The following is a 20,552-nucleotide window of genomic DNA, read 5'->3' on the forward strand; positions in this document are numbered from 1 at the left end:
CGTCTGGCACAGAGAATGAACAACATTCCATAAAGTGCCTTGGAGATTATATTGGTTAGTCTTTTGGTTGTTATAATATAGAAATAGGATGTAGTCATTGAATTCATGAGGGAAGTCTATCAAACCCATTAGTTTTCTTATATGGTATTAAAGTTTCTTGCCTTTGGTACCTAAATTGCCCCTGAGCTAAAAAAAAAAATGTGTGTTTTTTTTTATTCCACCAAGAAGCTGTAAACATTCTTAGGAATTAAATTCATGTAACCACAATAATAAAAAACTGGGCAATGAATTATGAATTATTATGTCATAATGATACTTCTAATAAGAAGGAAAAGAGAACAAAATAATGTTTTTCTTTATTATTGAGGTTTATTTCTCAATTATATTAGGTTTGATACATAAGCAGACATGTAAACAATGGTCTACTGTTTAAGTTCAAAGGGGAAATGTTCTAGAATATTTGAATTACCAGAAATTTTACCTCACTATAATTTGAAAGATTCAAGCAAAAATACTCAACAAGAAAATATTCCTCAAAAATATTGAAGAACTAATAAACATTTTATTGTTGTTTAAAAATCTAATTGATTCTAAAAAGCAATAAGGAACTGACTATTTGATCACTGAGTAAAATTGAACAAGCTTGCTCAGAAATAGACCATCAAGTTTGAAAATGTAGTTTTTTAGTCAGTCAGAGGAAAGACTGCACAGAACATTCAAGTTGATTAATTATACAGTAATATTATCATTTTCAACAGTAGAAATAAATATTACACTAAAGTAACCAGTTAGAATTTGAAAAGTTTTATGTACATTAACTGATTTAACATCAAACAAAACAAATTGGTAAGCATTATTCTTGCTTTTATTTTACAAATAAGGAAACTCATATGAAGGGAAGTTAAGTGAACTGACCCCAATTGTATTTGTGGAAGTGACAGAGCTGCTGTTTGGACACAGTCTGGATATATAATCCATGCATGATGTGTACTTAAAAAACATATACCAAAATTTTATTCTGTAGTATTGGATATATTTTAATGCTGGGAATGTAAGTCACTTGAAATGTCTTTGTACCTTTATGTACTTTCCACATTGTCTATTAGGGACACAGATGATTCTCAAATAAGGGATAATGTATCGAAGACTATAATAATAGTCTTCTATCCTACAAGTATCAGAAGTACTAATATGTAAAGGATCTAGGGAAGTGTTAGGCAAATTTGTGACAACTGCTCCTTTCAGAAATGCTGCTAGGCACGCCTGATCTTGTCTCATCTCGGAAGCTAAGCAGGGTCAGGCCTGGTTAGTACTTGGATGGGAGAAATGCTGTCAGAATAACCAATTTATTTTATCTTATAAAGAATTCATATTTTTAGATGTATACCCATATCCTATAACTCAGGGAAGCCAGAACTATAGGAAAACAAGATTCAAACTCTGAAACCAAGTTTTAGTACCAACTTCCTCATAAGTCCCATTATCACTAGAAGAGGTGAGGCTTCTGGCCTGACACAAAACCTTAGGCAGGGTAACACAAGAACATTATCTTTATTGCTTCTAATTCATTTACTCTTGGGATGACTACTGTATTCTTACCTCCTCAGTCCTTGGCTAACTGTCCTATCTTTTACTATGGAGAATTTTTCTACCTCAAATCTTCCTTTTTTATATAAAATTGTAGTTTGTTCTGCTCTTCCTGATAACTTCTTTCCATTGGAGCATTCAGTGACTTCTGGTCTTAGAAAATGGTAATGTTCTGACAAAATTTAAAGAAACACCACACCAGATAAAGCAAACAGTTACCATCAAAAAGATAGAGAGAAGTCAAAACAGTAACCATACAGAAAGTTTCAGGAGAAATGTTTTGTGTCAGGTATAAATTCTGACTTAGGCATTGTAGAAAAGAAATCTACCTGACCTCATAATACAGCATGCTTCTTTGGAGGGAGTATTTATAATGTAGCCATAATTGTCAAAAGAAAGGAAATGTAGTATCTTAGAGTTGAGGAGAAAACGGTACTAGAAGTTGAAAAATAATAGGGTCATGCATTTTGTTTGTATGTAAAAGTTTATTGTGTAAACAAAATTTCTTAGTTCACATAAATTCACAAAAGGACATCCTGATGGTTAAAATAATAAATGGGCATAGGATGGAAAAGTAAAATAATCCAGTTGAGAGAAAAAGGTCCATTTAGCCAGGATGATGAAGAGATCAAGAATTTGTTCATTGGGATCCATGAATAGGACTAACAAACTGAGAATTATTAGTGCACAGAACCAAGACCTCAAAATTTACAAAAGTTGTACAGAGGGAGTAGAGAATGAAATCTCATCACTGGTTTTAAGAAAACAAAGGAAAACCAACAAGGACTTTAATAGACCCCCATAGATCTCACACACTGCATTGTAGGATTTGAGAATTTGAGATCAGTGAGGAAGAGAATAATTTGGTACCAATTAAAAGATTACTTTTAACAAAAGGAGAATATAAACAATGTAACAACAAGGAAAGTCTACAAACTCTACATGGGACATAGTTAGCAGACCTGGTAGAAAATTTTTTGAAATGATGGTAAAGACCTGGTGAAAATAACTACAAATCTTTCAAGGAAGAATGAGATAGCTGTCTCTGATTAAATGTGGAAATGGAATTGTAGGGCATGGGGTAGGCTATAGTATTCAATTTGATAAAATGAGTTTTATTTTTTGATTTATGTTTTACAGTGCTGGGGATTGAGCATGGAGCTTGCACATGTTAGGCAAGCACCTTGTCATCTGAGCTACAACACTGAGTTTAGTTCTGAAAAAGTTATGTTTCAGATCTCTGTAAGACAACTGAAAGAAGATACTTTATGAAAAATTAAGATACAATTAAAAATGGTAAACAATCTAGTTGTTTTATTATGTTTGGAAATCATAGGGATTTGGATTATAAATAAACATAAATAAAATCATGCATATGAAAGTATACAAACATCAGATCAAAGTATAAAAATTATCCAGTTAGTAGGTTAAGGGGAAAAAAGATCCAAAAGAGAATATCTCATTATATAGTCAAAAGTGATAACTTTGATGATTAAAGAAGTATTTCTGATATTCCAAGACTTAAAAACACACAAAAGATGAATTTGAGGTGATATAAAAGTATGAAAATTACCTTAAACTTATCTAACATTATTATATATTTTCTCGGGATATTGAGACTTTCTCTTGATCCTTAGGCTAGTATTACCCTTTGTTGCTGCAGTAGCTTGACTGTGGTTCATAAGTTCTAAAGTCTAGATTGAAATTTGATTACCACTGAAGTAGTGTTGGGAGGTCAGTCCTTTAAAGGTGATTAAGTTGTTGAGAAGAGAGGAATGTATTTCTCTAGAGACTGGCTTCTCTCAAAAGTTGAGTTTCCACTCCCATAGTTACCTTGGATTCGTTACTTTGAGAACAATTTTATAATTGGAGGCTGCCCCTATTTTTCTCATACCCTTTCATGTTTCTGATTTCCACCGTGAGTTAAAGCAGCACTAAACCCTGTCAGAAAGCTGAGACAATGCTGTTGCCATGCTCTTGGATTTCCCTGCCTCCAGAGCTTTGAAATTAATAAACTTCTTCATTTGATAAATTCTTAAGGAAATTCTTGGACTAAAATTCTGTAAATTCTTCCTGATAAATTACATAGACTGTTATAGTAAGAAAGGATGGAATAGCACCTATAAATAAAACTTCATAGCTGGATTTATATTTAACTTGATCAAAAGATAAGTGTGGTTAGAGGCAGAGATTCAACATTTTCTGAATATAGACAACATATATACAATTCTTCACCCCATCTAAAAAAGAAATAACAAATTAGAATATTAACCTTGCTTAGCCAAATTTCCTAAAGTATGCAGGAGTAAACTCAGAATTAGCAATGCTTTTACTAATTGCAACAGGTTTCTCCAAAAATTTCAGCTTGAAGCTGAGCAACCCTGTTGAGTTTACAATCTGTACTATCAGCTCTTTGCCTCTGTATATGCATTTTTCTAATTCCTTACTTGGAAGAATCTCTGTCCTTTATGCAAAGAGCTGCAACATAAGTCTTTATGTATAAGATGCTGACTTGCAGCACACATACAATGCTCATCAGCCACAAAAGTTTAATGAATCACTTTCTTTTCTGACCTTGACCTTGTAAAGAATGCTTTGTGTGCACAAACGAAAAAAGTCTGTGAGTCCATAAGTTGTAGGTCAGTCTTTGACCACTTTCCTCCTTCCACCTGTCACCCTGAAAGCAACATCTCACACATATACATTTTATATACACAGGCAATTGTCCTGACTTTTGGTCACAAGGTAAACATGTTATAAACAATGTATTTGAGTTGTTCAAAACAATTCAGTTTTTTAATTTCCAACATGGGACTTAGAAATTTTGAGTAATCTTAGACACTATCTCTATATCTTCTAATTTTAACACTTAAAAATAACAAACAACATGCATGGGATAAAATCAATACTGATACAATAGATGCAAAATAAAAGTAGTATTTTCCCTCTCTGTTTCTAGAGGTTACAAGTATTAGCAGTGTCTGTTGCATCCTTCCAGAAATTTTATATGCTTATAAACAAATATAATATTTTTGTTAAATAAAATTACATTGTTCACATTCTTTTGCATTGGATATAGCTAGTAATGAATCAAGATATCTTTGTATATCAAGAAATATGGCTTTATATCATTGTTTTTAGGACCTTATAATGTTTCATTTCATGGAATTGTTATTTTATCTTAATCAGTTCTGTACTACTGTTATTTTTATTTATGCTCTTTTATGAGTATTTTTTCCTACTACAAGCTATTCTCCAATGTGTATTTTTGTGCATAGTTTCATTTTTGGGTTAAATATGCAGGATAAAATAATCTGCAGGGATGTCCTCTGACATTCACTTGTATTAAATATAAGAGGCCGTATGATAGATTTGAAAGATCATTGAAGTTTCAGTCAGACTGACCTAGATTTGAATCGTTGCCTGACTTCTCTGTGTAACATTGGTCAAAACACTTAACCCCTCTGAGTCTCAGATTTCCTCTTCATAAAATTATGACATGTCTGGCACAATTAAGATTTTGAGGTAAAATTCATTAAGAGATAGTATAAGTATTCTAAAGCTTGTAACTAAGAGAAGTTGCCAGAGAAGGAGTAAAAGGAAAAATAACAAAGTCTAAATGCAGAACATTAAAACAGAATTGTACTAATTATAAAGTCCTCTAAATTCCTAAGTGAGCTTTTTCCCAGTTAATTTTGTGGATGTTTCCTAGTCCCCCTTTCTCATCTCTCTGGTCATTGAGTGCATGTATATCTTTACCATGTACCTGCCCCAGGAGCTATAATGACTGAGAAACTATTAACAATGTCCTACCACCAATGAAAAGAAGAACTTGCATAATATGCTTTGTTGCCCTGCCTGTATTCTCTTCCAATTGGGGAAGCTTTGAGAAAAATGTTGCACCAAAACAGCATTTGTGGTTTGAGTTAGAGACACAACTGTGGCCCCGAGAACACCTTCTTCACCTGTGCTTTGTGAACCCTGAGGCTGTCTGGCTCTATACTAAGAGGCATCACTCCAATGACATTCATCCTTTCCCACATTTACTTTTTAAAAGTCTGTGTCCCAATCAGCCTTTCATATTTTTGAGAGATTATCATCATTATCTTGCATATAGTCTTGACAATGGCTGTATGAACTAGACAAGGTCAGGAATCATTAACTCACTTTTGTGAGGTTTGAGGATATTAAACTTCAGAAGCATTTATCAGTCTGCTCTTTTGTTCTAACTCTAAGTTCACTTTTCTTTGTACTATATTATCCTTAATGCCATGATATTTTAAGTCAAGAAGAGTGATCTGACTAGTCTATCTTCCTGTAGTTCTGTCTTTACTCTTTCAGAAAAATACATAACCTTTTCTCAAATATTTTCATTTATATCCTACTGAATACACTATGAAATTCTCTGCATAGGATATCAAATTGCTTCTTTACCTATTACAGTGCATGTGAAAAAAAGCATATCACTATTATCTCTGAGCTGTAGGCTTATCACACTAAGATTTTGTTTCTTAAATATGCCATGTATTCTTTACTAGTATGCCTTTCCTACTGAATTTCCTAAGTAGAAATACAATGTGCTATTACCCACTGCTGTAAATTATGTTCTGTTTTTCAAGTTATTCAGAAGTGTTGACTGAGAAATTCCTTCTGATTTCTGTTGTCAAAATGGAGCACTCCTTTTTATTGTGTGTGGTACTACAGCTTGAATTCAGGCAAGTGCTTTAGAACTTCCCTATCCCTAGCCAGTTTTGCAGTTTTTATTTATTTTTCAAGTAGAGTTTTACATTTTGGCCTGGACCTGCTTTTACCAGAGTCATATAATTTTCATGTTCCACATAGCTAGGATGTCAGGCATGTATTACCACACCCAGCATTTGTTGAGATGGTGTCTCACTATTTTTTTCTAGGGCTGGCTTCAAACTGCAATCCTCCTGATCGCTACCTTCCAAGTAGGTAGGATTACAGATATGAGCAACCATGCTCAATATATATATATATATATATATATATATATATATATATATATATATACCTGTTTATTAAATTAATCCTTTATATTTAACTTCCTGACTAACTATAAACAATAAATGAACACTTTATCTTACAACAATCAAGGCACCTAGGCATATTCACAATATCCCTCAGATAGTGTGCTCTTCCTCATTAAATCCTAGCCAATATTCAAGGCCCAGTAGAATACCATCTTCTCCATAAAATCTCTTCTAAATTCCTCCAGAAAGATTTACATCATTCTCTTTTGAAGTCCAGGACTAGTTTATAGCACTTAGCTCTTTCTTATACTATAATTTTAAAGTATATTTTGATTTAAAGTTTTGAACTCCCGTGTGGACGTGGTTTATATTTTATCTTCAAAATCCATTGCATACCAAGTACTCAGCAAAGTTTTGTTGTACATATGAAGAATCATAAGACATTCTTGCTTTTACCATTTATGTTTAGACAGATTTTCTAAGTATTATTTTGGACAATATGAAATTACTATACCTTAGATCATACACAGTTGAGTACCAGGAATTTCATTTCATTGAAACTAAAAGTTTTGTACTGAATGGAATGATGGTTAAACACATGAATGAAACCTCTCCTCAGGTGCAATTATAGTTTTTCTGCATCAATCACATAAATAAATATTATTTCATTTCATGGTTAGTCATTGGAAGGTCAAGAAGGGAGAGTCTACTTTTAAATATGTTAATTCCCCACATGGAAGAAAACACATTTCAGGTGTGTCATTTGCTGCAGGGAAGACTAGTATAGACTACATATACACCAGACCTTTTTCTTACTGACACATTTATTTTCCTTTGTGCTCATTCAAATGAAAAGTTCCTGAACCTGAGTAAAACACAAAAGCTTGCATCTCTTAGTATCTTTTCCTAATGAGAATTCCAGCTACATATCACTCTGGATTGAGGTTAAATGTACATTGGGTGTATATATTTATAAAATTATATAAGAATAAATTGACCTCATAGGATCATTCTGTTTGTCTCAATGCTTTATATAAAATCAACTTAAAAGTGATCTGTTATTTAATAAACAGTAGTTAATTTTTTTCTGTATACTTATAGATCATTTACTCTTTCATTGGACCGAGAACAGAGATCTACATGTAATGGATCCAGACAAGGCTACTGAAACCACGGCATTTAATTAAAAAAAAAAAACTCAGAAATTTTACTTATTATTTGGGAGGTAATAATAATGAACAAGAAAAAGGGAACCAGAAAGAGAGGAGGAGATATTTATCATTTTGTTAACACTTACTAAACACCAGGAAATTTCTAAGTCCTGAGAATGACTTGAGGATTAAAGATTTCAGAATAGAAAGTAAATAGAAAAGACATAGAAAATGGGAAAAAAAATCTGTAAATTTAAGGATCAGTTCGGGAGGCTAAATATCCAAAAATTAGTAGTGACACAAACTGTGAAGAACAAACAGGGAAGGAAGAAAATGACCAAAGTAATAATGTAAATTCTCAGAAATAAAGTTCATTAGTGCCCAGCTTAAAGGTTGTTCACATTGCCTGCCATGCTGATTAAAGGAAGATTCATACCATCACTCTGAATTTCAAATGTCAGCGGAAAAGAGAGAAAAATCTTAAAAACTGTAAAAGAGAAGAAACAACCTTAAAAGGATTCAAAATTACAATACTGGAATTGAGTAAAATACTGTAATCTAGGGTATAATGCAACCACTATCTTTGAAATTCTGAAGGAAGAGGAAAGTGTTTTTCTACTTAAGACTCTCTAATCTGCCAAACTTCTACTACTTGATATTTCTATGATATTAAAATGTGGCGGGCACTTTTGAAAATTGTTGCCTATATTAGAACATTTAATTTTCCAGCAGTCCTAAGTGGTAACTATTGCTAATATTCTCATTTTATATGTGAAGAAATAGAACCAGAGAAAACTTAAGGAATATGTGACCCAAGTAACACCATTACTTCACAGAAGCATTAAGAATTAAAGACCCTAAAGTCTTGTATAAATATGACAGCCTCCCCTTTTCCTGAAAGTTAGCAACCAGCCAAATAAGGAAACTGTCTTGATCAGGCATGATTTTGTCATGCTTTTCATGCAACACTTTCCACAATTAAATAAAAAATGCCTCTCTTCTCTAAGTACTTACTTTTGAAATAATTACAGATTGTCTACATAAAAATTTTTTCCCCTGCATTTTAAAAATGAGATAGTTACCCAAACTTTAATTTTTATATGGATTCCTTTCTACTTCTCCTTCCCTGTATGCCTTTTCCTAAAATTGTTACATTCTCAAAGGCTTTATTTGCTTAAAAATTTCATCATATATATACTTTGAGCTAGTCTTTACACTGAATTAGAATGCAAGCATATTCGGTAGACTAAGAAATATTTTAGTAGAATAAAAATATTTCTAAAGCTTTGGTTTAAAAATATGCATCTAAGAAATTTGGCATTTCCAGTGACCCATATATTATTTAAGCTCCTCACATCCTTGAGATGTGCACCACCTAATTGAAGTAGTTTCATAACCACTCTTGTTTTTCACATGTTTAATGACAAAACTCAAAGTAATGCATCAGTCAGTTGGCTAATAGGCATTCTCTGAAGCCTGTGGAAGCAAAGGGAAGTGTTCCCCTTATTCTTCCACTGTGTATTATGTTCCCTACGCATGTATTATTAGTATTCTTATTACCCAGCTGAACTAGTCTAATTTGCAGTTGGGTAAATCATAAGCCAGTTGATTCTCAAGACTTCCCAAGTTATTACTTTACTTCCTCCAAAAATTTTATAGCAGAGAACACTGGGAATATACCTGATGATTCAAAATTATTTTTTCTTTCTCTAAAAACTACGAAGGTGCAAAAACCCTTAGGCAGTAGAACACTTCTATAAATAATTAGCACAATATTGCATTAGTCAAAAGAAATACTTAAAGTAGCCCATAAAAATAAATAATTAACTCATTAGATGTATTAACTTTTCTAGACATTGGACTATCCTGGCTTCTAAAAGGATTTTTACAGTGAACATTCCTAGGTTTGGCTACCCAAGATCCAACTCATCTTGTCATAGTAATATCTGCTTTAGTTTGGATCTGGAATGTACCCCAAAGGCCCTTCTGTTAAAGAGTGGGTCACCAGTGTAGTACTGCTTATAGGTAAGGGAACCTTTAAGAGATGAGACCTAGTGAGAAGTCTTTGGGTCATGTGGACATCCCCTTGAAGAAGATTATGAGATTCCAATCCCTTTCTTTCATTTTCTGCCCATGGGGTGAGTGGTTCTGCTATACCATGCTCTCCCACTATGATATAGCATTGCAGGCCCAAAGCAATAAGGACAACTGACCAGAGACTGATACCTAAAATCTGTGTGTCAAAATAACTCTTTTCTCTTTATGGGTTGATTATCTCAGGAATTTACTACAATAATGGAAATCTGATTGACACAATATCCTTACTGAGTGAGATGGATAGAACCCATCTCCAGTGTGGGAAGGAGGCCATGTTCAAGAATGGGGCCTAAGTCTAAGTTAATCCATCACTAAATTTCAGAAATTGGTTAGCAAATTGCACATCTCATAACTTAATCTATGAGGAACTGAATGTTTTAGGATTTCTTGGGGTAGGAAAGTTTGGTGCATTAGAAACATCCAAAAATTTGACTCCATTAATTACAATAATCAGGAGAGACACAAGATAGACTATATTCTGAAGAGAACTGGGAATTATGAAAGAGGTGGCAGGACAACAGAAAAGAACAGAGAAACTGAGGCAACAGAGCTGTCAGCTACTGGACAGGGTCTAAAAGCACTGAGGCCAACTGTTGTGAACTGCACCCTAGTGTGTGGTAGCTGCTAGGCTATTTGAGGGCCCTGAGTCAAGACCCTTGGAATCACTTGTCTTCATAGCTTTCTCACACATACAGGAAAAGGAACTGCTAGTGAAGTCTGAAAGCACTGAAACCACCTCTGGGAACTGCACACCAGTATGCATTTGCTTCTAGGCAGAAAGTCCAGACCCTCTGACTCATGAGATGTCTACAGCTACCTCCTAGCCACAGTGGATGAACTGCTGGACACGTGGGTAGGAGGTGGTCACTACACCGTCCCGCTTTAACATTGACACTATTTTAGTGGAAGACTAAAGGTGATTAAACTTCTAGCCAATAACTGCCAAAATTGAACCAGGAGAAAATAAACCACCTAAACAGATATTTAACAACAATGAAATTGAAACAGTAATAGAGCCTTCCAACAAAGAGAAACTAAGTACCAGATGGATTCACTGCTGAATTCTACCAGACATTTAAAGAAAAGTAGCACAAATGCTTCTCAAATTATTCCATAAAATGGAAATAAAGGCACACTACCAAAATAATTCTATGAAATCAGTATTTCAATAAAAAATCCAATAGGGACACACAAAAAAGAGAAAATTATGGACCAATTTTCTTGATGAATATAGACACAACAATATATTTAAAAGATCATACACCTGGAAGAAGGGAGGGTGAACAGGAAGTGTGAAGGAAGATAAATATGGTCTATGTACTTTATATCCTTGTGTGAAAAAAGAACAATGAAACTGGATAAAATTGTTTTAAGAACAAAGTTGTAGGAATGAGGGAAAATGATGGAGGTGATTAATCTAATCAAAGCACATTGTAAACACGTGGAAATGTCACAATAAAACAATGAACATGTGCTAATAAAATGTTTAAAAATAAAATTTGAGAAGATCACACACAAAAATCAAGTTAGTTTCATTCCTGGGATGCAAGGATGGTTCAAAATACACAGATAAATAAACTTAGCATAATACATACACAGAATAAGGCCAAAAATCACATGATGATCTCATTAAATGCAGAAAAAGCCTGTGATAAAATTTAATATCCTTCATGATAAAAATCCTGAACAAACTAGGAATAGAAACAGCATATCTCAAAATAATAAAAGGTACATATTAGTAACTTGTAGCCAACACTGTACTGAATGGGCAAAAACTGAAACCATTTCCAATAAAGTCAGGAATGAGACATGGGTACCCACTCTCTCCACTCTTATTCAATATAGCACCTAAATTCGTAGAATGATGAGGCAATACAAAAATTTAAAGGAATACAAGTTAAAAAGGAAGAAGACAAATTATCCCTATTTGCAGGTGATATGACCCTATTCCTAAAGTACCCTAAAAACACCACCAAAAAATTCTTAGATCTAATAAACACTTTTGGCAAAGTAACAAGATACAAAATCAACATTAAAAATCAGTGGATTGTCTATATACCCGTAATGAATAGACTGAGAAAGAAATCAGGAAAACAATTCCATCCACAATAGCTTCAAAAATATTAAATACCTTGACAATATTCCTCAAACTTTTCCATGAAATAGAAAGGGAAGAAACAATACCACACTCATTCTATGAAACAAATATTACACTCATTCCAAAACCCAGCAAGGACACATAAAAAAAGTGAGTTACAGGCCAATATCTTTAATTAATATAGATGCAAATTTCTCAACAAAATACTAGCAAACCAAGTTCAACAACACATCAAAAAGATCAGACACCATAATCAAGTTTGTTTCATCCCAGGGATGTAAGGATGGTTGAACATACACAAATTGAGAAATTTAATGTAGTATATATGCAGAAGCAAGGGGAAAAATGTCCCATGATACAAAATTCAACATCCCTTCATTATAAAAGCACAGAAGAAACTAGGAATAGAAGGAATGTTATTCACCATAAAATAAAGGGTATATATGACAAACCTACAGTTAACATTATACTACATGGAGAAGAACTGAAACCATTTCTGATAAAGTCAGGAATGAGACGTGTATACATATATGAAATAGAACAATGAAAAAATTAAATACCTTAAAATAAATCTAATACAGAAGGTGAAAGATTTTTATAATGAAAACTGTAAAGCATTGAGGAGAATAATTTGAAAAAGGCACAAGAAGGTGGAAAGACATCCTCCTCAATTCATGGATTGGTAGAATTAATATTGCGAAATGGCTGTACTACACTAAACAATCCACAGATTGATTGAAATGCAATCTCTATAAAAACATCAATGTCATATTTCACAGAACTAGTGAAAGCAATCCTAAAATCCATACAGAAACACAAAAGACTCCAAAGAGCCAGAGCAATCCTGAGCAAAAGGGACAATTCTGAATGTATCACAACATCTAACTCCAAATTACACCACAGAGTCATAATACCAAAAGCAGCATGGTACTAGCAAAAAACAAATGTGAATACTAATGTAACAAAATTGAAGATGTGGAGATTAACTCAGGTGGCTACAGCTATCTGATTTTGACAAAAGCAGCACCAAAAATACATTGGTGAAAAGATAGTCTCTTTAACAAATGATGTTAGGAAAATTAAATAGACACAAGTAAAAGACTGAAGCTAAACCCCTACCTTTGGCCCTGAACAAAAATTAACTTAAAATGTTTTAAAGATCTCAATGGAAGGCCTAAAACTTTGAAACTATTAGAACAAAACATATGGATGACCTTTGAAAACAGGAATGGGCAACAGCTTTCTGAATAAGACTCCAATTGCCAAGGAAATAGATCAAGAGTTGACAAATGGAATTGTATTGAATTAAAAAGCTTTTGTACAGCAAACAATTATCAGAATCAAGAGACAACCTACAAAATGAGAGAAAATCTTTGCTAACTATTTGTTGTTTAAAGGACTAATATCAAGAATATATAAAGAACTCAAAAAATTAAAATAAAAAGAACATATAGTCCAATTAATAAATGGAGAAATGAAGTATAAGTGGCCAATAAATATATGAGTAAGTATTGAATATCTTTATTTATAAATGAAATATCAGTTGAAATGACACTAGGAATTCCATCTTAACCCATTCAGAATGACAAACATCAAGAAAATAAACAACAAATGTTGGTGAGGATGAAGGGAAAAAGCAACTCTTAAACACTGTTAGTGAGAATGTAAATTAGTGTTGCTATTCTGCAATTCAATATGGAGGGTCCTAAAAAAACTAAAAGTAGAACTGCCATATGATCCTGCTATGCCACTCCTGAGCATGTACCCAAAAGAATGTAACTCAGCATACAATAGAGACACCTGTACAATCATGTTTATTTCAGTGCTATTTAAAATAATCCAACTATAGTGTCTAACTAGTCTCCAACTAGTCAACTAATTAATGAATAAAGAAAATGTGTTATGTATTCACAAAGTAGTATGATTCAACTCTAAAGAAGAGTGAGATCGTTATTTGTAGAAAAATGGATGGACCAGGAAACCATCAAGTTAACTGAAAGAAGACACACTGAGAAAGAAAAATATCACATATTCTCTTTCACATGTAGAAACCAAAACGTAAGAGGGGAAGATGGCATAGGAATAAAAATGGAGATATTTGTTTGCAGATAGAACCAGTAGGAGGGGAGAGGGTGAAAGGAGAGGTTGAAGGGAGGGTGAGTATTATTGAGATAGTTCATACACATGTATGAAAATAGAATAATGAAACACATTAAAAATATTTTAAAAGAGAGATAAGAAAGAGTAATAGAAAGGCTGAATTTGGTCAACATATGTTGCATGCATGTATACAAATATAACAATGAAATCCCTTTGTACAACTAATGGAAACTAATAAAAAGAGAAAAAAGAAAGTAAAAGTTAGTTTTTTAAGAACTAACAGGTTAGGGGTTTGGGGAAGGATTTGAATCCAAGTCTCTGTTCATTAGTATACTTTGAAACTTGCCCATATAAACAAAATATATTCCTGCCATTTGTATTTATAAACTTATATGATAAATTAAACATCTAATCTTCAAAAATAAAAAAAACTGAAAGTTTTTTTCAGTGCTTGGAAAAGGAGGATTAGGAATTGTGTATATTCATAATCCTCTAGCAGTCATCTTGGGACAGGTAGAAGGAAAGGCAGTTGTTAATAAAGCCATCCCATAGAATGAAACTCAGAAGTGAAAAAAAAAAAAGCAAACCTGGTCTGGTCACATCACTTGAGCTATTGTGTCAATCTTGACTGATAGATCACTGTCTGAAATGTTGAATTATGACAATCATTCATTGACTAATCCAAATTGATTATTTTTATCTTCCTGTAAATACTTCTATTGTGGTAGTGGGTATTGAACTCAGAACTTTGAGAATGCTAGGCTAGCATTCTACCACTGGGTTACATCCCCAGTCCAAAATAAAATATCTGAAGTAATACTGTGTGTGGATGCAATTCTTAGACTATGTAGGTACTGTAATAATACATAATCCATGTATAAAACTAAGAATCTTGGGTATATGAAACAATACTTTTGAGAGCAGGAAGACAAGTAAACATTCGCTTAACCTTTCTTAGGGTGAAGGTCTTTACCCAGGCACCTGTTGCGACAAGCCAGTGTCATTCTTAAGTTTTTCATGTCAACTATCTCAAAACTACAGATTCAGCTGTCGTGATTATAATTCTTAGGCAAGCAATGCATAATTTCATTCAGTTTAAAAAATATTACAAACTGTTTCAGAGATGTAAAGTTTATGGTTTTTGCAAGATAGTCATATTCATTGTTATTTACAAATGAGTCTTTCAACAAAGAAAGAGCTTCCTGGTGCTCCTGGGAAAAGAGCATAGTCTTCAGAGTCAGAAAGTTTCTCGCAGCTTTGTCTTTGCTAGTCTAATGGAGAACAGATCTGTCCTACAGAATAAATTACTTAAAATGATCCCTAATATCTTGCCCAGCTCAAATAGGTATATCATGGGAAATTTCTACAAGCATCAGTTGTATGCTTCTTTGCTTATTTTAATAAGAGAAAAATATTTACAGTTCCTCTTGTTATCTAGTGTTGTAAAACAAACCACCTAAAAATGTGATGGCCCTTAAAAATTTTATTCTGCTCATGGAGCAGCATTTTTGGAAGATCATACTTTGTTCTATTTGGTACTAGATGGAATGGGTTGAAGGATGAGGTTAGAAATGTCTGAAAAATTACTCACTCATATGTCTGGAGCCTCATATGGGAAGATATGAACAGTAGGTAGGGGGAAGGTGGAACAAGAACTACCCTGTGGAACTCCCTCTCTCTCTCTCTCTTAGCACCATCTGGATCTCTGTCTCTTTCCATGGTCATGACCATTTGTGTGTGTATCTCCAACTATACCTTCATCACCAGCTCTAGTTTCACCATATTTATTTCCTGTATCTTTTGTGTAAAAGCTTCAGGGAAGCTATGCATTATGCATGACAACTCAGTTCTTCTGCAGCACATACTGACAAAGAGAGGCAAGTGTAAACAGAACCACTTATCATTATTCAACCTCAGAATCATACAGTATTATCTTCAATGACAACCTAAACACCATGGAGTATTATTCAGTCATAAAGAAGAATGAAATTATGTCATTTGCAGGTGAGTCATTGGAACTACAGAACATAATGTTAAGCAAAGTAAACCAGCCTCAAATGGTCAAAGATTGCATGTTATTCCTCATATGTGGAAGCTGGATGTATAAGATAAATTTATACATAAGCATATATATGATCTTATATCAATATACATATAGATAATGATTGCTTTAGTGGATCTGTCTGAGGAGACTATGGGAAAGCAGAATAGGGAAAGAAAATATTATAGAGTAAAAAATATTGAAATGTATTACCTGTATATGAAGGTAATATAACCCAATGCTGTGTAAGCTGTTGAATAATAGGGGACCAGGGTAATAAAGAAAGAGTAAGTAAAGGAGAGAGTTACTCTGACTAAAGTACCATTTATACACACCTGAAATACCAAGGTAAAAACCTCTTTAACTATTGATGTACTCTTAAAAATGAAGTACTGGAGGTAGAACAGGTCCTATCCAGTGGTAGTGAGGAGAGGGATATAAGGAGGGGGTGAAAAAGGGTGAATATGATGGGTGTATTTTGTGTTCATGTATGAAAATAGAACAATGAAACCTGTTGAAATTGTTCTAAGGGTGGAGAGAGGGATGTGGGAGAATGATGGAGGGTGTGCATCTAATTAAGATATAGTGCAAGCACATATATAAACGTCACATTATAGCCCCCTTGTACAAACATTATATACTAATAGAATATATTTAAGTAAATAAAAATAAATACATAAACATGTCAAGAAAGTCACAAAGACCTGCTCCTTTTCTAGAAAGGAAGAAGTACAATGTGCCTCTTTTTTTTTCTTTTTTCTTTTATTCATATGTGCATAAAATGTTTGGGTCATTTGTCTCCCCTTTACTCCACCCCCTCCCTTATCCCCCACCTCCCTCCCTCTCCTCTCCTGCCCTCTCACTACCAGGCAGAAACTATTTTGCCCTTATCTCAAATTTTGTTGAAGAAACAGTATAAGCAATAATAGGAAGGACCAAGGGTTTTTGCTAGTTGAGATAAGGATAGTTATACAGGGAGCTGACTTGCATTGCTTTCCTGTGCATGTGTGTTACCTTTTAAGTTAATTCTTCTTGAACTAACCTTTTCTTTAGTTCCTGGTTCCCTTCTTCTATTGGTCTCAGTCACTTTAAAATATCTGCATTAGTTTCTCTGCATTGAGGTCAACAAATGCTATCTAGTGTTTTGGGTGTCTAACCTATTCTCCCTAGTGTGCTCTCGCTTTATCATGTGATCAAAGTCCAATCCCCTTCTTGTGTTTGTCCTTGATCTTGTCTGCATTTGAGGGAGAACATATGATTTTTGGTCTTTTGGGCCAGGCTAACCTCACTCAGAATGATGTTCTCCAATGCCATCCACTTACTTGCTAATGATAACATTTCGCTCTTCTTTATGGCTGCATAAAATTCCATTGTGTATAAATACCACATTTTCTTAATCTATTCATCAGTAGTGGGGTATCAGTAGTGGGATATCTTGGCTATTTCCATAACTTGGCTATTGTGAATAGTGCTGCAATAAACATGGGTATGCAAGTGTCTCTGGAGTAACCTGTGTCACATTCTTTTGGGTACATCCCCAAGAGTGGTATTGCTGGATCACATGGTAGATCTATGTCCAACAAAAACTGCTGAGAAAACTGGTTAGCAGTCTGCAAAAAACTGAAACTAGATCCATGTTTATCACCCTATACCAATATTGACTCAAAATGGATCAAGGATCTTAATATCAGACCCCAAACTCTAAAGTTGGTATAGGAAAGAGTAGGAAATACTTCGGAACTAATAGGTATGGGCAAAGACTTTCTCAATGGAACCACAGCAGCACAGCAACTAAGAGATAGCATAGATAAATGGGACTTCATAAAACTAAAAAGCTTCTGCTCGACAAAAGAAATGGTCTTTAAACTGAAGAGACCACCCACAGAGTGGGAGAAAATATCTGCCAGCTACACATCAGACAAAGGAATGATAACCAGAATATATAGGGTACTGAAAAAATTAAATTATCCCCAAATTAATGAACCAATAAAGAAATGGGCAAGTGAACTAAACAGAACTTTCTCAAAAGAAGAAATTCAAATGGCCAAAAAACACATGAAAAAATGCTCACCATCTCTAGCAATAAAGGAAATGCAAATTAAAACTACAATGTGCCTCTTGATGGAGTAGTCATAAAGTTCTGAAAAAGCAAGTAAGATCACAACCCTCATTGCAGTTATTTTTGATAAATCTGCCCAAATTAGTCATGCCTTGGGTATTCTGATTTAGAACATTTTATATCATTTTAGTCCCAGAAATGTGTGAATCTGCTAGGAATACCTACAATTAGAATCTATATGTGTTTTTCAAAAACATACCACTATGTTAGCGTGAAGAAAAACGTCATGTTCTTGATGTGTGGTAGGAGGCTGAGTGAAGGTAGCCTTGCATGGGAGACTTCCTTGAGTAATCTACATTCTGCAAAACTAAGAGGAGAGAGATTGAACATTTATTTTAGTTGGATGGAATTTAAAAATATTCTGCTATTTCTTTGAATTCATCAAAAATAGTTATAGTCATAATAAATTTTTAATGATCCCAGGGCACTCTTTCTTTTGATTTTTCTCCCCACTCCTTTTAGAAAACTAGATGTGGTTGTTTTCAAAGTGTATAGCTAATTTTCTTGGTATGTCCCCCAAACTTCTTTCAATCCTGCACCTCACCCACAAACAGTTTTTTGCAATAGGCTGACATGTTGTCAATAACTACAAGAATCAATTCCACAGTCATAAGAGATACATCTCAACAGAGCCAAAAGAAAATGGCGGTTTCATTTTCACACTCTGCCAGGCTGCAGCTCTGTGTCTGGTGAAAGGTTACAAGGAATACTCTTCCCCTCCCAGTTTTTATCATCACTCAAGTCTTGTGATACCAATTCTATCTATGAAGATAGGGAGGACAAGAACAAATTGTGAACACCCCATTTGTTTATTTCATCTTCAGTGATCCTTTTCTCTCTCAGTATTGACGGGACTGAATCCTGAGAGGTAACTCCAATATTGACCCTGTTGTGTAAGGATCAACTAGGTTGTATGCACCCAGCCTTTCCTTGATAGAACAGCAGCTTAGAATAAAATTTAAAAAAAAAAAGCCTAGAATATTGTGACATACCTTCCAGTAACACAAGTAAAATTTCCTTTTTAGAAGAATAAGTGAGCTGTCCACTGAAGCAGTAAATACTATCAAACTAGAAAGCCCTGCAGGTCTTCACATTGGAGTTTGTTCTTCCTTTTGCACCTCTGTATTTCAGACATTTCAAGTAATTTGATATTTAGATCTCAACTTGGAGGAACCAGCTCATGCCAAGAAATAGAATGTGTTAGTTTAATTGAGTAGAACCTTAATAGAATGCTGTATTTTAGATATTATGATCTTGCTGGATACCACACTGAAATATTTTGATGAAATTCTTTGTTCCTGACCATGCTAGGATATAAGCAGCTGTCAACCCCTTGCCTGAGGGCAGTGTTTTTGATTCTCCCAGAGAATCAAAATCAGATCTCTGGAGCTATATCCTCTTTCTGCTAATTACTAGTTTCTATGATCATGACCAAATAGCTTAATAACATATGTCTTGTCTTCATTTTCAGTAAACTAAGTAAATAGTAATAACAAGTCTACATACTTGTTTATGAAAATAAGAGGTACTAATAAATGAAACTCCATCACAATATTTACTAAATGTTAAAAGATATGTGTAATAAAAGTAATAAACTTATTATTTACATTGTATATCATGCTGTATGTTATACAATACTAGTAATATTTTACTTGAAAAAATTGTGAGCATGTATAATGCCATTATTATTTCTATACTATTTGACTTTTACTTTGGTTTAATAACATTGATATTAATAAATATTACAAAATGATTAATGTGTTAGCACTTTCAGAAATGTGTGTTCCTCTCACATACTTACTCATTAATGTTTTAAGCATTTCTTTCTATGTGTAATCTTCTCAAACCCATCACTCAATTCAGCCAGGCATCTTTTTCTCAATTCTAAACTCATTGACTCTGAAACAATTGAAATGTATCACCTAGTACACATTCTGTATTTCTGCCTTGTATACATTATTTTCTTTTACTCTATCTTTATTTCCTGAGATATTATGAAAGGAATGATATTCTTTCCCCCTTGCCCCATTCTCTACACAATTGAGCCCAGCTGGAAAACTTCATAGAAACTTCTGACTTGTCTCATTTAAAATGTGTGACCACAAATTTCTCAGGAGACCCAGTTGCTTCAGCAACTCTCCGTTTCTCTACTGCTCATTTCTGCCTCTACTGGGATGATTCCACCCATGTATAAACATGACACTATGGGTCCATCCCTAATCCCTCTCCTGACCCTCTCTATTGGCCTCTGGCAGCCATTCTCTTTGTATTACTGTAAAACTTCTCAAAAGACTTTTTGGTATTTTCTACCCACACTTAAATCGCTCCCCTTCTCTTGTGTACACTTTTCAACCAGACTTTCTTC

General features: G+C 33.9%; 1 protein-coding gene across 10 annotated transcripts in view; it reads right to left on the minus strand.

Annotated features, from left to right (window-relative positions):
* The window catches only part of Lrrc4c (leucine rich repeat containing 4C), a 1,195,224-nt gene that overhangs the window by 602,621 nt on the left and 572,051 nt on the right, over nucleotides 1–20,552 (minus strand). For 2 of the 10 annotated variants that reach the window (XM_074044631.1, XM_074044632.1), the window contains exon 1: nucleotides 18,387–18,405. The exons of 5 other annotated variants lie outside the window; for them this stretch is intronic. The gene's annotated coding sequence lies outside the window, so the exon portion shown is untranslated. Of the gene's footprint in view, nucleotides 1–18,386; nucleotides 18,495–20,552 lie in introns of those variants that run through there. 3 more of the 10 variants (XR_012436659.1, XM_074044633.1, XM_074044628.1) reach the window with 3 other exon arrangements.

This window comes from Castor canadensis, chromosome 1 (genome assembly GCF_047511655.1).
Source record: "Castor canadensis chromosome 1, mCasCan1.hap1v2, whole genome shotgun sequence".
In the NCBI taxonomy this organism is placed as follows: domain Eukaryota; kingdom Metazoa; phylum Chordata; class Mammalia; order Rodentia; family Castoridae; genus Castor; species Castor canadensis.